This window comes from Onychomys torridus, chromosome 3 (genome assembly GCF_903995425.1).
Source record: "Onychomys torridus chromosome 3, mOncTor1.1, whole genome shotgun sequence".
Lineage (NCBI taxonomy): Eukaryota > Metazoa > Chordata > Mammalia > Rodentia > Cricetidae > Onychomys > Onychomys torridus.
In genome coordinates, this window is record NC_050445.1 from 148,181,193 (window position 1) to 148,197,801 (window position 16,609).

The window sequence follows — 16,609 nt, forward strand, 5'->3', positions numbered from 1 at the left end:
GTGACCTCAGGGACCAGAAGAGGGCATCAAGTTTCTTGGGACTGGAGTTACAGATGATCATGAGCCATTGGATGTGGGAGCTGGGAATTGAACCCAGGTTTTCTGGAACAGCAGTAAGTGCTCTTAACTGCTGAGCCATCTTTCCAGCCCCCTGAATCATTTTTAATAAGAAAAATGGTCTCATCCACCTTAAAAACACTCCCAGATTGGATAGACAAATCTTTATGGTTCTTTCTACATTTGACATTGTATGATTTATGCATGCTCTTTGATTCCCACATAATTTTATATGATCTTACTTATTTGTGGTATCTAGACTAATCAAAATTATAAGAATATAAATTAGAATATAGCTTCTGGCTCTGGGGAGGAAAAGAAAGATGTGGTTGTTTGATGTGTAGAGAGTCTCAGTTTTGGAGGAAAATAAGGTCTGCAGATCAGATGTGTGTGCTAAGGTCTGTCTGTCTGTCTGTCTTGTGGCTTACCCATTTTTAAAGGTACTTCAATTCCTGGAAACAGACATGCCATTTGTGTGTTTACTGACCAGTTATGGCTGGCTTATTAAGAACCTTTTCTCACGGTACTAAACACAAGACCATTATAACAGGGGTAAAGATGATATGGGTGAAACCCAGGCAGATATTTCCCCCTCTTGGCATTGAATGCTCATGTCAAATATACAGAGGAAACATGAGTGATCTCAGGAGAGTCTTGAAAAATTTGTGTGGGGTGGAATGGAATACATACACTAGCCAGAATTGCCACACCATTGGTGGTAATTAGTGTGGGTGTAAATAAAGGGGGAAAGTATAGGTTAATGGGTTAAAATATTAGTGCATCTTCTAAGAAGACCATTCTAATGACAACATCACATTGAAAATAGTATTATGATATGACAATAATAATGAACAATCATCACTGGTTTGAAAAAACTCCCTGTGTACTGGTAGCATTTTTGCCTATAAAATAAGTGTGTTAGTCCTGTTTTTAACCACCATGACAAGCATCTGATATAATATACTTGAGAAAAGGTTTGTTTTAGCTCTGATTTGAGTATCAGATCATGACTGATTAGCATCATTGTTCTTGTCCTATGCCAAAGAAGCATATCATGGTGGAAGCTTGTGATGAAGCAAGACTGTTCACCTCATGTCCAGGGAGCCACAATGCATAGACTGAATTCTCACAATCCCCTTGGAGAGCATATCCTCAGTGAGTTAGGACCTACCACTGGGCTCAACTTCGTAAAGATTCTGTCTCTCCACACAGGGCCTCAGGCTGGAGACTAAGCTCAAAACATGAGCACTGGGGAGCGTTCTAAATCCAAGCTACAGCAAGAGAGACTATTACTGCTAACCCCATCTTTCAATGGGGGCAATCTGCTGAAGAGTTCACAGGTCTGGTGTAAGAATGGAATGTGACAATGGTATGGTAACTGCTTTCTCTGGAATGTGACAGAATAGACTTGAAAAGCAGCTTTGAGGAGGAAGATCTTACTTTGGCCCAGGGTTTCAGAGGGATTTCAGTCCCTTATGGCAGGACAGGCACTACCACTTGTGGCTCTGGAGTGTTGGGGACAAAAGGCAAAGAAAGCTCTTTGCCTGAATACAGATAGGGAGCAGAGAACACAAGCCAGAACCAGGAGCAGACACAACCTTCAAAGGCCCCTCTAGCCACTGGTTCCCTTCAGGCAGGCACCACCTACTACAGATGCTTCAATCTCCCAAACAGTGCTACCAGCTGGGGCTATCCAAACACATGAGCTGTGGTCTTTTCTATTCAAACTCTAACAAGTGAATAATTTTAAGGGTCTCTTGGAGGATGAAGGAATGGAGAATCTGGAAGAATGGGAAAGAGTTTTGGACTTCTAATTTCTTTGCCTAACATACCTCCCCTCCCCTAATGCTTTTTTTTCATTTCAAGAGATCTGTTCTACTTCAGCCACCAAGTGGAAGGCAGACCATTGTTAGTTATTTTAAAGCTTAATTGTGGGGGAGATTTGGCCTCATCTTCTCTACATTAAGCTGCATCAGGGGAAAAGCTACAGAAAAAAAACCCCGGAATATCTGATAAGAAGTGATCTCTGCCTTGGGCAATGTTTTTCCAGTGACTTTGAAAGAGAGGGAAAGAATTACATTTCTATCAGTAACAATGGGAAGAGAACAAATTCACAGACCTAAGGTCCTTTTGTCAGAGACACAAAGCCATGGAGCAAACACGTGACTGCTTTGGACAAAACCAGAGCTCTTCTGCTGTCTGGGGCTGAGCACAAAATGACACTGGGGTGGGGTTTGTGCAAAGGGACTTAGCTATCTTGATGTTCCTATTTCAACAGAACATAAGCAGACTCACCATGCTCACAAAAGCCACTCACAAAAGCTAGCGGAATGCAGAGAAAACCCTGCCAGTGCCAGGAAGGTGAAATGCATGACTCAGCTTTCTCTGCTCAGCAGCCAGGCACACCGGGCCAAGGGGGTTCAGAGAGAACTTTTAACTGCAAAACTTCTGTTAAAAGGGATTCTGCCATGCCTTTTCACCCCAAGTCACTCACCATTTTCTTCTTGTAACAGATATGCCAAAGCGGCAAGGCTGGTACTGTTGGATATATTTATCCAAGAGGAAGAAAACAAAACATACCCAGGTTGTTGTTTGTCTGCACTGAGTTCAGGGTGTTGATAACAGGATGAACTGGGGCCACACTGGAAGTTGGACTCATTTCACTGGTGCTGTACCCACTGCTTCATTAAGTCAAAGCAAACAGAAGAAAGGGATGCAACCTCAGATCTCACAGCTTCATGGTCCAGGGCGGTGTTATAAGTGGTGATGTTGGAAATGTTGTGGAACATCTGGTTTGTAAAGTCCAGAGACAGTAGCTCTGAAGCTACTACAGATTTTACTCTTTATGATGACCTTTAGAATACTAAAAACAGAGCATGCTGTTCTGAACCAGAGAACAATGTCTGTAGAGATTCTGTTTGCACCACAGTGACCAAAGCCAAACTCATACCTGGCTTCTTCACACACAACTGTGATCTCAGAAGCAGGAAGATCAGGAGTTCAAGGCCACGCTGGGCTACAGTAGCTACAGAAGTTGAAGCCAGCCTGCACTAGATGAGACCCTGTCTGAAAAATCCAAACCCAAATGAATAAAGAAATAATAAATAAATCCAAAATCCAACTGTAGCTCTGTGAAGCTTAAGATAAGGCCCTTCCCCAGTCTTTGCTGCTGACTGCCTGACTTCTGTGAATCCACTGGCTTACATGTCAACACAACTTGTTTGTAGAAGAGATTGGGAGGGATTGGAGTTACAGTTTCAGTAATAGCTATATAAAAACATTTACTACATGGAGCCAAAAAGTAGAAGTGACCACATGAAAACAGAAATGTGAAGTTGAGGTGCAGCACACGCTGGAGACTGGACCCATGACCTCACACATGCTTAGCATGCATTCTACCACAGAGCCAAAGCCCCATTGCCTGTGTATGTTTTGATAATAATGTTTAAATTTAGCATTTAGAGCTTAGAAAATCATATATCTGATACACTGACAGAAGGAAAGGAAAAGGTAGATGTGAAATATTAGCACAATTTACTTTTCTCCAAAAAAGGGAAATGTGGTATATTATTAGTTACTTTTCTGTTGTTGAGATAAAATACCATGAGGAGTTTATTTTGGTTTATGGTTCCAGAGGGCTAAGAGTCCATCACAGCAGGCAGGCTTGTCAGCAGGAGCAACAAGCTGAGAGCTCACGCCTTGAACCTGAATCAAGAGACAGAGAGCAAACTGGAAGTATGATGAGGTTTACGATGTCAAAGCCCAGGGCAGTGACATGCTTCCTACAGCAAGGCCACACCTCCTAAGCCTTTCAAAACATGCCACCAATGGGGGATGAAATATTCAAATACTGGGTCTCATGTGAGGGGAACATTTATCATTCAAACCCCTACACACAGGAATGGGGTTCCTACCATTTTCCAACATCATCCCCCTCCCCCACTAGATAGTATAACATTTAGGGTTCTGTTGAAGGCATAAGGACCTTTTCCATGCAGATTTTGTGGTTGTAAAAACGAAATCAGAGGAAGACTATTTCTGGCCTAGGATGGAATCCAATTTTGATATTTAAGTTTTCTCCCTGGTCCTGGATTTAACTGTTAGCAATGCAATTTTGAACAAACTGTTTCTTTATCATCAAAGGCTGCAGTTTCAGCTGATTCAAAGATCCTTCTGCTCTTGACACATTCAAGGAGGAAATTCCGCTGGTCCAGCTGAGCAACTAGTTATATATTTGATGGCTCTGGGAATTTCTGCAAATCCCCATAGGTTATGGGAATTTCTGCAAAAAAACATTTTATAATTGGTTCCTTAGTTTGTGTGAGCATCAGAGGCTTTCAAGCTGTAGAAATTTAGGTCTCACTCAATGCTGAGTAAATCAGAATTTCCACAGGCAAAGTCTAAGACTCAGCACTTTGAAAAACAGTTCAAGGTGGTATTGGTGATGATGGACTGGACCTGGGGAGGCCAGTGGTGCTCAGATGTTGTTAAAGTGTCTATGAACCGCCTTGTTAAATTGAAGCTTCTGAGTATAGCTGGGCAAAGGTTGGACCACACTGCTAAGGAGTTCCCAGGGGATAGGATGTGGTTGCTCTCAGAATCACTGTGCATGTTACAGGATACCCAGACTTGACAAAGCTTTCTTTCTTTCCATCTACCTCCCCTCCCTGCTCCCCCATGTGTGTGTTTAGAAGAGAGCATCATTTGAATCACTGAGCTGAGTGAAGAAGGTTGTCCTTGTCAACATGGCTGTCCAGGCTCACACTGAACAAAAAGGCAGAGGAAGGATGAATTCACTCTCTTTTCTGGAGCAAGGATGCTTATTGACTTTGTTAAGGTTTCTATGGCTGTGACGGGACACCATAAAAGAAAACATTTAATTGGGGTGGCTTACAGTTCAGAGGTTTAGTCCAATGATATCATAGCGGGACATGGTGGCATGCAGGCAGACATGATGATGGAGAAGGAGCTAAGAATCCTGCATCTTTATCTGAAGGCAACAGGAAGTGAATTGCAGACACTGGGCATGGCTTGAGCATACATTAGGCCTTAGAACCCACCTCCACAGTGACACACTTCCTCCAATAAGGTCATACCTGTAACATGAATCTTAAAGGATCTTATTAATAAAAACGAACCTGGAGCCAGGTATTGGGGTGAATGGTGAAAGATCAGAGAAGCAGAATAAGTCACAGCTAACTTCACCTCAACAATTCCTCATCAGATCCTGTTTCCTCAAACTGGAAAACTCTGGAGTCCTTATGAATCTCAGCTGAACAGCTGCTATAGCGCAAAAGCTTAAAAAGACCTCAGGAACACAGGACCTTACCTTATATACCTTTCTGCTTCCTGCAATCACTTCCTGGGATTAAAGGCATGCATCACCATGCCTGTCTGTTTCCAGTGTAGCTTTGAACTCACAGAGGTCTGGATGGATCTCTGCCTCCAGAATGCTAGGATTAAAGGTGTGTGTGCCACCATTTTCTGGCCTCTATGTCTATCTAGTGGCTGTTCTGTTCTCTGACCCCAGAGAAGTTTATTAGGGTGCACAATATATTGGGGGGGGACATAATATCACCACATTCTCCTTTTTTCTAAATAATAAAGGAAGCTTATAACTAAAAGTAAGATAAAGTATATATAATATACAGTCAAGAATTACATTAACAATGTCTAATCTATTAACATTTGACAGATTCAGACAAAAAACTCCGTTGTATAAATTAACAATGTCCAGTCCATTAACATTTGACAAATTCAGACAGAAAATTGGCACATATGGATAACGGACTGGGAATTGGATGTGCTGTTGGCATTTTGTGTGGTTGTGGTAGTAGAGTTTTTTGGTGAAAAAACACCAAGCAGTGTTATCACTGCTCTTATTATTTATAGATCCATCCTAAAATAATAAAGATCAATTTCCCATAAGATCTGGGATTTACTTTAAAAAAAATTCTTACATGTTCTGGGAGAGAATAGAGAGTGCATCACAGTGCAGTGGACTGTCTAACTTACACTCTGTATCTCTGTGTCCAGTGTTTTCCTTAAAATGGGACATGGTCAAAATATAGACAGGAACAGGATGACAGAGCTCTGGGCAGCAGAAGCTGTGCGTTAGCTAAATGTTTTCCTGTGTCCTGCTCAGTCCTCAGCTGCTTAGACCCAAGTAAGCACACAGAGGCTTGTATTAATTAAAACTGTTTATCCATCAGCTCAGGCTTACCACTGACTAGCTCTTACACTTAAACCCATTCCTGTTAATCTATATGTTGCCACGTGTTCCATGGCTTTACCTGTGTGCCATTACACGCTGCTCCCTGGATGGTGAGCTGGCATTTCCTGACTCAGCCTTCCTCTTCCCAGAATTATCCTCATCTGCTTGCTCTACCTATACTTCCTGCCTGGCTAATGGTCAATCAGCATTTTATTTATCAACACACATTCCCAGCATACAGAATGGCATTCTCATCATTTCCCCTTTCCTTTCTATTTAAAAGGAAGGTTTTAATGTCAACATAGTAGAATTACATATAACAAAATAGTTATCAAGCAAGAATTACAGTTATAATATCTAGACTATTTGTATTTGACAAAATTAAAGAGAATATTCAATCTATCCTATATTTATGAGTCTAAAGTTTCATATCTAACTTATCTTTTATCATAATCAAGGAAAATATAATTAAAACTATCTAGTCTTCAACTACATCAAAGACCTCAGAAGGATACAATATTACCTAAGTAAACAGGAAGAGCAACTTCAAAAAATCTAGAGTGTCAGAGACAGCTGCCTGCTTGGACAGTCATCCAAAGTTCCTCTGTAACATTGGGGCATCTGTCTTCAGCCCATAGGTCTAGTCTCTCAGTCATTTTTTCCTCTGTGTCCTGTAGAATGTCTGGGGGTCTCCTCTGCAAAGCAGGAACCTGAAGGACCATCTCGCCTTGCAAAATTCAGTGGTCACCTTCCTATGGGTCCTGCATGTCCAGTTGATACAACAATTTGTCAAGCAGTCCAGGCAAGAACAGTTTCTTGCCCAGCTGGCTATTTTTGCCGAGAAGAAGATAAATTCCATATGGAGTGTCTTTGATGCCCATCTTTCTCTCTGAAGTAAATCAGTGCTACCAGGAGCAGACATGTCTCATTGTCCAGGAAAGTCTAAGTTTTTAAAACATTTTAAATGACATATTTTATAGGCCTTTTAAGTGTTTGAAGATTACCTACCTAACTGAATTGTATCTATGTATACCTAGAAAACTTAAGGCTACAAGTTTGATTATCATAGATGATTAACTATTAATCTGTATTTCTTAATTATCCCTTACAATTTAAATGAGCTGCACAAACATAATACCCTTGCACAAGAGTAGAAATATACATACAGTATAACAAAATTAACTTTAAATTTGTATTAATAAACTAAAATCCATAGCAATGTAAACATTTTAAACAAGTTTTTCTTTACAAGTAGATTCAATAATCTATCCTTTCATCTTATCATATCTATATCCTATGCCCTTTTTTTTCTTCAGAAAGATATTGACTATGACCAATAACAATTTGTAACAAATCTCTAAACAAAGACAAACATCCATAATCCATTTTTTGGGGGAATGTGGGTTTAGTGTTCTAGGCAACTTCCTGCTGATAGGAGGTACTGGTAGTCTTACGGGGATCCTGAGAACATTTGAGATAATGGTCAAGTCCTGGGAAGACTGGCTATACCCTTTGTTGATAGGTACCATCTGTTAAGGTTCAGGAGGTCTAGCTTGATCAAATCTGATCCATCTTAACCTGAAACAAATCCATAGCCTCTTGCTTCCTGTGGAAACAAAAGCAGAGCCTCCTTTCCAAAGTGACATATCCTTAGATCCTAATTTTGAAGTCAAGATATCTTTAAAATATACATATTGATTTAACTGAGCAGCCTTTACAATCAAATGTATTTTTGCAGTTAAAAATCCCAAAGACAATATAATCCAGACTCTGTGTGTGATTTCCATCTTTATGTAGTTTATTTTTTATATTACCTTTACTGTCTCTTTAAAGACTTTATTTTTAAAAACTATTTCTTATATAACTGTCTATATTCATTTTCTTCTCTCTTCCAAGCCTATGTACATTTTTACACACACTGTAAACCATTTAAAGTCTTATTTCATCTGAATCTGCCTTATTGTGAATCTATTGCTTTCAACTGCAGAGTGGTCAGCACAGAGAAGCTGCAGCCTTGGCTGCTGACTCCGCCCACCTCAGCTTTTTAACATGGTGATGGTACCTTTACCACCAGCTCTGGGAGCCAAGAGCACCACCAACTCTTGGAACCAGTGGGTACATGCCTCCATTAAAGCAGCATGTAGCCCAGAAACCTCTGTTTTTTCTTTTATTTCTTCCTTCCTTCCTTCCTTCCTTCCTTCCTTCCTTCCTTCCTTCCTTCCTTCCTTTCTTTTTGTACTAGCAAAAGCTAAATCTGCCATGCAGTGCTCTGTGTGGCTTGGAGACAGCACTGTGTACTGTGGCGGAAATCCACAGCCATGCTGCAGGTCAAGCCTGCAGCCACGAACCCACCATAGAGTAGCTCAAGCCCGCAGACTGCAGCCGGCCTCAGAGACACAACTAGGAAGCTGTTTTTAGCTCCATTTTAGATTTTTTTCAAAGCTTTCTCAGGTTTTAGGTGGAAACTCTTGACCCACGTATAGGCCCCATTTGTAGCTGAAAGATTTCCTGTGTCCTGCCCAGTCCACAGCTGCTCAAACACAAGTAAACACACAGAGAGGCTTATATTAATTAAAACTGCTTAGCCTTTAGCTCAGGCTTACCACTGACTAGCTCCTACACTTAAACTCAGCCCATTTCTGTTAATCTATATGTTACCATGTGTTCCATGGCTTTACCTGTGTGCCATTACATGCTGCTCCCTGGATGGTGGGCTGGCATTTCCTGACTCAGCCTTCCTCTTCCCAGAATTATCCTCATCTGCTTGCACTACCTATACTTCCTGCCTGGCTACTGGCCAATCAGCATTTTATTTATCAATACACATTCACAGCATACAGAACAACATTCCCATCACTGTGCCCTGACCTATCTGGGTCTTCAGGCTGCTGCTGGGCACAGGATCCCTGACCACACTATCATGAAAGAAGGCTGAGCCTAGAACATGAAAAAGGTCAGAGGGTACGGCTGCTCACCCAGTTACCACTGGGAATCAGGCCAAGTCAGCCCTACAGACTGGTTAATTGGTAACAGAGTAACAATTAGGGTCAAGTAGGAAGGTGCTAGTTGACTAACTCAGAATAAAATGGACAAGCATGTATTTTTGTACACAACTCATAATTGAAGCAAGGTTGGTTCTAGTATTTATTCAAAAAAGCAGGAAGAGTGTATGACTGTTTTTCCTGTGAGTAATATACTTTTTGTTTTGACTTTTATTACATTTATTTATTTGTGTGTGCACCTGTGCATGCGTGAGCGTATGTGCACACAGGAGCATGTGTGTGCAATATGTGTGTATGAGTATGCTCACATGCATATACCGTGTTATGCATGTAGAGGACTGAGGACACCTTAGGGGAATTCCACTCTCTCTGTTCACCACGTGGGTCTCAGGACAAGCCCCTTTACCCTCCTGAGCTGCTTCGCCAGCCATGTAATTCTTTATATATTGAAATTCATCGTGGATTTATTTCTCAGCCTTCTCCTTAGATTAATAATGTAATAATTAGGTGAGTCCTTTCCTGTGCTCTCCAAGTCCTCCTGTTATTTTACTCTTCTGTTGAGGTTTTGAAACCCAAATTGTAATTACGGAGTATATCCAAATATCATACAAATATCAGCAAACCTTAAAGAAAAGCTGTAAGGATCCACGAGAAGAAGGAATTCTGCCCAATAAATAGGAGTCCCAGGAATTGCATGGGTTGATGGGCCGTGAAATTAGCCTGTGACTAGACAGTGACTCAAATTATCCGGATGTCCACCACAAAGCAGGCATTACTGAAGTGAGTATAAAGGTGGGTCCTGGAAGGAAGGTGTAAGGAATACTCTCCCTTCTTTTTTTCTGACCCTTTCTCCTTCCTCTCTCCCTTCCTCTCCCCTGTCTTCCCCTCTCCCTTCCTCTCCCCTGTCTTCTTCCTCTCTCTCCCTTCCTCTCCCCTGTCTTCCCCTCTCCCTTCCTCTCCCCTGTCTTCTCCTCTCTCTCCCTTCCTCTCCCCTGTCTTCTTCCTCTCTCTCCCTTCCTCTTCCCTGTCTTCTTTCTCTCTCTCCCTTCCTCTCCCCTGTCTTCTTCCTCTGTCTCCCTTCCTCTCCCCTGTCTTCTTCCTCTGTCTCCCTTCCTCTCCCCTGTCTTCCTCTCTCTCTCTTCCTCTCCCCTGTCTTCTCCTCTCTCTCCCTTCCTCTCCCCCGTCTTCTTCCTCTCTCTCCCTTCCTCTCCCCTGTCTTCTTCCCCTCTCTCTCTCTCTCCCTTTCTTTCCCCTGTCTTCTCCCCTCTCTCCCTTCCTCTCTCCTGTCTTCTTCCTCTCTCTCCCTTCCTCTCCCCTGTCTTCTTCCTCTCTCTCCCTTCCTCTCCCCTGTCTTCTTCCTCTCTCTCCCTTCCTCTCCCCTGTCTTCTTCTTCTCTCTCTTCCTCTACCCTGTCTTCTCCTCTCTCTCCCTTCCTCTCCCCTGTCTTCCTCTCTCTCCCTTCCTCTCCCCTGTCTTCTTCCTCTCTCTCCCTTCCTCTCCCCTGTCTTCCTCTCTCTCTCTTCCTCTCCCCTGTCTTCTCCTCTCTCTCCCTTCCTCTCCCCTGTCTTCTCCTCTCTCTCCCTTCCTCTCCCCTGTCTTCCTCTCTCTCCCTTCCTCTCCCCTGTCTTCCTCTCTCTCCCTTCCTCTCCCCTGTCTTCTCCTCTCTCTCCCTTCCTCTCCCCTGTCTTCTTCCTCTCTCTCCCTTCCTCTCCCCTGTCTTCTTCCTCTCTCTCTCTCCCTTCCTCTCCCCTGTCTTCTTCCTCTCTCTCTCTCTCCCTTTCTTTCCCCTGTCTTCTCCCCTCTCTCCCTTCCTCTCCCCTGTCTTCTTCCTCTCTCTCCCTTCCTCTCCCCTGTCTTCTTCCTCTCTCTCCCTTCCTCTCCCCTGTCTTCTTCCTCTCTCTCCCTTCCTCTCCCCTGTCTTCTTCTTCTCTCTCTTCCTCTACCCTGTCTTCTCCCCTCTCTCTTTTCTTCTCCCCTGTCTTCTTCCTCTCTCTCTCTTCCTCTCCCCTGTCTTCTCCTCTCTCTCCCTTCCTCTCCCCTGTCTTCTTCCTCTCTCTCCCTTCCTCTCCCCTGTCTTCTTCCTCTCTCTCCCTTCCTCTCCCCTGTCTTCCTCTCTCTCTCCCTTCCTCTCCCCTGTCTTCTTCCTCTCTCTCCCTTCCTCTCCCCTGTCTTCTTCCTCTCTCTCCCTTCCTCTCCCCTGTCTTCTCCTCTCTCTCCCTTCCTCTCCCCTGTCTTCCTCTCTCTCTTCCTCTCCCCTGTCTTCTTCCTCTCTCTCCCTTCCTCTCCCCTGTCTTCTTCCTCTCTCTCCCTTCCTCTCCCCTGTCTTCTTCCTCTCTCTCCCTTCCTCTCCCCTGTCTTCTTCCTCTGTCTCCCTTCCTCTCCCCTGTCTTCTTCCTCTGTCTCCCTTCCTCTCCCCTGTCTTCCTCTCTCTCTCTTCCTCTCCCCTGTCTTCTCCTCTCTCTCCCTTCCTCTCCCCTGTCTTCTTCCTCTCTCTCCCTTCCTCTCCCCTGTCTTCTTCCTCTCTCTCCCTTCCTCTCCCCTGTCTTCTTCTTCTCTCTCTTCCTCTACCCTGTCTTCTCCCCTCTCTCTTTTCTTCTCCCCTGTCTTCTTCCTCTCTCTCTCTTCCTCTCCCCTGTCTTCTCCTCTCTCTCCCTTCCTCTCCCCTGTCTTCTCCTCTCTCTTCCTTCCTCTCCCTTGTCTTCCCCTCCCTCTCCCTTCCTCTCCCCTGTCTCTCTCTCCTCCTCTTCATTATCCTTTTCAAGCGGAGCACAGTTAGGAAGCAGGAAGCTTTTGTGTGTAGAAATTCCTCAGCAACCTCAGCAGTGCCTGTGAGCTGCACTCACACATAAGAGCAACTGCCTCTGAGTGCCGTACCTCAAAAAAATTGCTTTTCAGCATTTCAGCTTCTGCTTCTAGAGTTGACTACCACATTAGGATATTGCTTCATGGTTCCCTGCTCTGGATGTGTGCTCTGACATCTCATGAAAATGTGCCCCCAACCCCCATCCACATCTGGATGTCTCTGCAGCTTGTAGTCTTCCCCAGTCCTGAATCCAGAATGTTCTTCCTCCAGGGAGTGCTCACATGCCCAACATGGTCTCTGTTCTGCACTCATTTCTGCCTCTTTGGCACTGTGATTCCCAAGAAAACAAAGACGATTTTTCTGTTTCATGATTGCAGAAAAATTGCTCAGTTTTCTGCTTAAGATGAGAAATTAAGGCTGGTAAAGAGGTTGTTTCGGGATCCCCAGCACCTATGTAAGATCCAGGCATGATGGCACATGTTCTTATCCCCAGTGCTGGGGCGTATACAGGAGGATCTGGGGGTTTGTTGCCTAGTTAGTCCACTTGAGCAAGTGAGCAAACTTCAGTTTCAGCAAGAGATCTTGTCTCAAAATACAATGTGGAGAGCAGTAGAGAAAAATGTTGGATGCTGAACTCTGGCTTCCATGTTCGCCTGTGTGAATGAGCATCTCCCATAGGAGGACACACTTGTGTATACAACATACACAAACATGCACACTGGCAGGACAAAGTGTGAAATAAAGATAGAAAAGAAGAGAAGTGGAAGAAAGAAAAGCAAGTAATTACACTCTTTACTTTGTTTCAAATTAAAACAAATACTGTATTAAGTACATGGTTGGATTATTAGTTGCTAAGCCCCCATTCCCACTTAAATTGAGTTTACATGACCAATAGTGAGTGGATGCCTTTGTTTGCTATGGACAACGGTGTGCAATGGTGTGGTGATTTCATTTTAGTTCCTGATGTTGTTTAGAGATTTACACCACCCTAAAAGCTTTTATTAAACAGGTGCTCACACATGTTTGTGATTGCACACACATGTGTACACACACACATTCGTGCACACACACACACCATGCATTTGCACATATACACACATACATACAGAGCAGTTACATGGTCTGATTCCTGCCTCTGAGTGCCGTACCTCAAAAAAAAATTGCTTTTCAACATTTCAGCTACTGCTTCTAGAGTTAGGATATTGTCTCATGGTTCCCTGCTCTGGATGTATGCTCTGACATCTCATCCCACTCAAATAAAATTCCACTCCCACCATGCAACAAATGTATTTAATACTTTTAAAAATCTTTATCCCCCTTCCCCCCCCCTTTCTCTTCTCTCTTCTCTCTCCCTCCCCCCCCCCCCCCCCCCGTGTGTGTGTGTGTGTGTGTGTGTGTGTGTGTGTGTGTGTGTGGTGTGTTCTGTACCATGGTGTTAATGTGTGTGTCAGATGACAACTTCAGATGTTGGTCCTTGCCTTCTACTTTGTGCAAGACAGGGTCTCTTGCTGTTGACCACTCTGCACACCAGACTGGCTGGCCTCTGAGCCTCTGGGAGTCTCTTACCTTCAGGTCTCATCTTCCTGGAGGAGCCCTGGGGTCACTGATACTCACTATGGTGCCCAGCTTTGTGTGAGTTCTCAGGAGTTCAGACTCGGTCTTCATGTTTGTGAAGCAGACTTTATTCACTGAAACACCTCTCAGGCTCACTTATCAAATTTTGGTTGTGTTGGTGCTAGATTAAGTTACTGGGACTGGGTACATACTGCTCAGTGAGGAGTTTGCAGTGTTCTACATTTTCGGCTGATGTGAGTTTCCAGTTCCCCCAAAGCTAATGTTCTGCCTCTGTTTCTTTGTATCTAGAAAACTCAGGGAAGAGGGTGTCTTGAGTGTGAGTTCTGGTAGCTTCTTTTCAGGAATTGGATGAGATCAGTTCTCTCACTGACAATTGTACACCAGCTATCAATGAGGAAGCTACTTCTAGAAGGAAGGATGCATAAACCTCTTTCAGAGTAGGGACCATATGTTTCAGCTTCAACTCCAATGAGAAGCAGGAAGAAAAGCAATCATTGCAGCTTGGAGAGACTCTGCGGTAAAAATGAAGAGCTCTACTTATAGGAAGACTCCATGGTCACCTGAGAAATAATATACTCAATTCACACCCTTGATTCCAAACATCAAAAAGGGAAGAACAATGGAAATTAAGAACGTTTAAATATGTGAACTCATGGGACAAAAGTGACACTTGAGAAATTGCAATGTCTCCAGTGTTATTTCTGAGATAAGGCAGTACATACAGACACAGTCGTCCTTCCAGGGCCATTTGCCTCTGAGTTGGAAATTTCTTGAAACAGAGTGATCTCTAGCATCTTATGAACACCAGTGTCTGCCCACAGACTATAAAGGGTGCAAGGGAACAAGACATTTCTCCCTTTATCTATTATACTCATGACCACCCTACCACCCCAAGATGTCCTAGCACACTTGGCTAGCTGTGGGTTTTTTTGAGTCCGAGAATGTAATTTTCTTCTGAGACATTTGAGCCTAGGAACCAAGGATTTGTTTGAGAAGTTTTACAGGTGTCTGGCCAATGATATGATGTCAAGTTTCCTATTCAGTACAACTGAAAAAGATAGATGTACAATTTTAAAGAAGAAATTACAACTTTGGAGGCATCAGTGGGGTGGGGGGAGATCATGATGCAGAAGCCACCAAAGCAAGCCCAATTGAACATCCTCTGCCTGAGGCACAGAAGAGAAAACTGACTTTGAATTTTATTTCTTTTTTTTAATACACAAGGAATTTCACTAGTGGTTTAGTGTGTGTGTGTGTGTGTGTGTGTGTGTGTGTGTGTGTGTGTGTGTGTATTTGGAGAATATTTATATTGTTAATTTTCAAGAAATTATGCCATCTAGAGACATCATTGTTCTGTTATTTTAATATGTTATGGAATATCAACTAAGTTATAGTAGATAAGGTTACTGGACATATTTTTTAAATATTGTGGATTGAATTCAAGACCTCCTACATGACACTATTTCTGAGCTATATCTCAATACCTACTGGCCATATTTTACATACAAAACTCAATAAAGCTGACTTTTAAAAAAGTGTAGACAATATACCTTTGAATTAAATCGTGTTCTCTGACCCCATTAATGGGTTCAACCCCTAAAAGATATGTTTCATGAGCTTCAGGAGAATGCATAGGGTACAGGAGGGAGTGTGCAGGGCACCATGAGGAACTCCATGCTTCCAGTCGACTAGCTGTCTGGTACAATATCTGCTGGCCTGATGGAAAAACCACTGATGGAATCCTTGCAGCATTGTGTGCTCCTGGGTCGCTCCTTAGATCCTGGAACAGGGGTGTTTCTATTTCCTGTTCCATTGGGAAATGGAAGAGGGGGCAACCGCTGTACTCACATCTTCACTTGCTCCTCTCTAATGGTAAACGGATCAGGAGAGTCTGTGCTCACAGTGGGCCACACACTTTCATAGCAAGCTTGGTTATCTTGACATAAAGATGTCACCACCCAAGAAGAAAGGTGGTCGGCTTGTATTGTTCTTCCCACTTCTTGAGGGGGTGGGACTGTTCCCAAAAGGCCCCCCTATGCCCTGCTTTCTCTATCTATCTCAGCTCCTTAGCCTGCAGGCAGGGGAGTACATCAAATCAGTTTTGCCTGATTTTGAAGGTGTCTTTGACTGGAAGAGTCAGGGAACAGATTGCTGGGTTGCTAAAATCAGTCTTACCAAGGAAAGTTGTACATCATTCTTTGTGTGTTTTGTGTGTGTGCACACACATGCGTGCACATGCTTGCTTCAGCTCATGTCTGAAGGCTCGGGGCTGGAGTCAGTTCTCTCCTTCCACCTTTACACAGGTTCTGGGGTTTGAACTCTGATCACCAGGCTTCCCCAGCAAGCACCTTTAGCTGCTGAGCCAGCCCATCAGCCCGAATGCTGTGCTTTAGAACTGTAGCACCCAAAGGAAGGTAAATTAAGTGAACACTGAGTCTCAGAAGCTGTCATTTCCTTGTGCCTATTTTCCATCACTTAAGGAAAAGTCAGTCTTACCTTCCCTATCGTTAGAAAAGGAAGGAGTGACTGTCAGGGGATGAGGAGGCCATTTGAACTGTTGGACCAATGTGTGCAGGACATGTTACATCCATAAACAGCTCAGTGGGGCAGCTGATGGACATCTGGTCTCACTCTGCCTGGAATCATCTGGGGCATTTACAAATTTCACATAGCCCTGCTTGCCAGAGATTTGATTGAACTGTTCAGAGGTTTTTGTTTTGTTTTGTTTGGGAGGCGGGGTGCTGACAGTTCCTAGTATCAATGCTTTCATAATGCTTCTAGAAGATTCTAACATGTAGACAGAGTGGAAGAAAACATGATCACATGCCAAACATCTCATATTCTGACTGTACTTGAAACAGCTAGGCAGGACCAGACAGTAGCAGACATTTAAGGAATGCTTGCTGTTCTTCCCCATCCCTTCACTCCAGTGCTCTCAGTGAGCAGATGCACCATTAA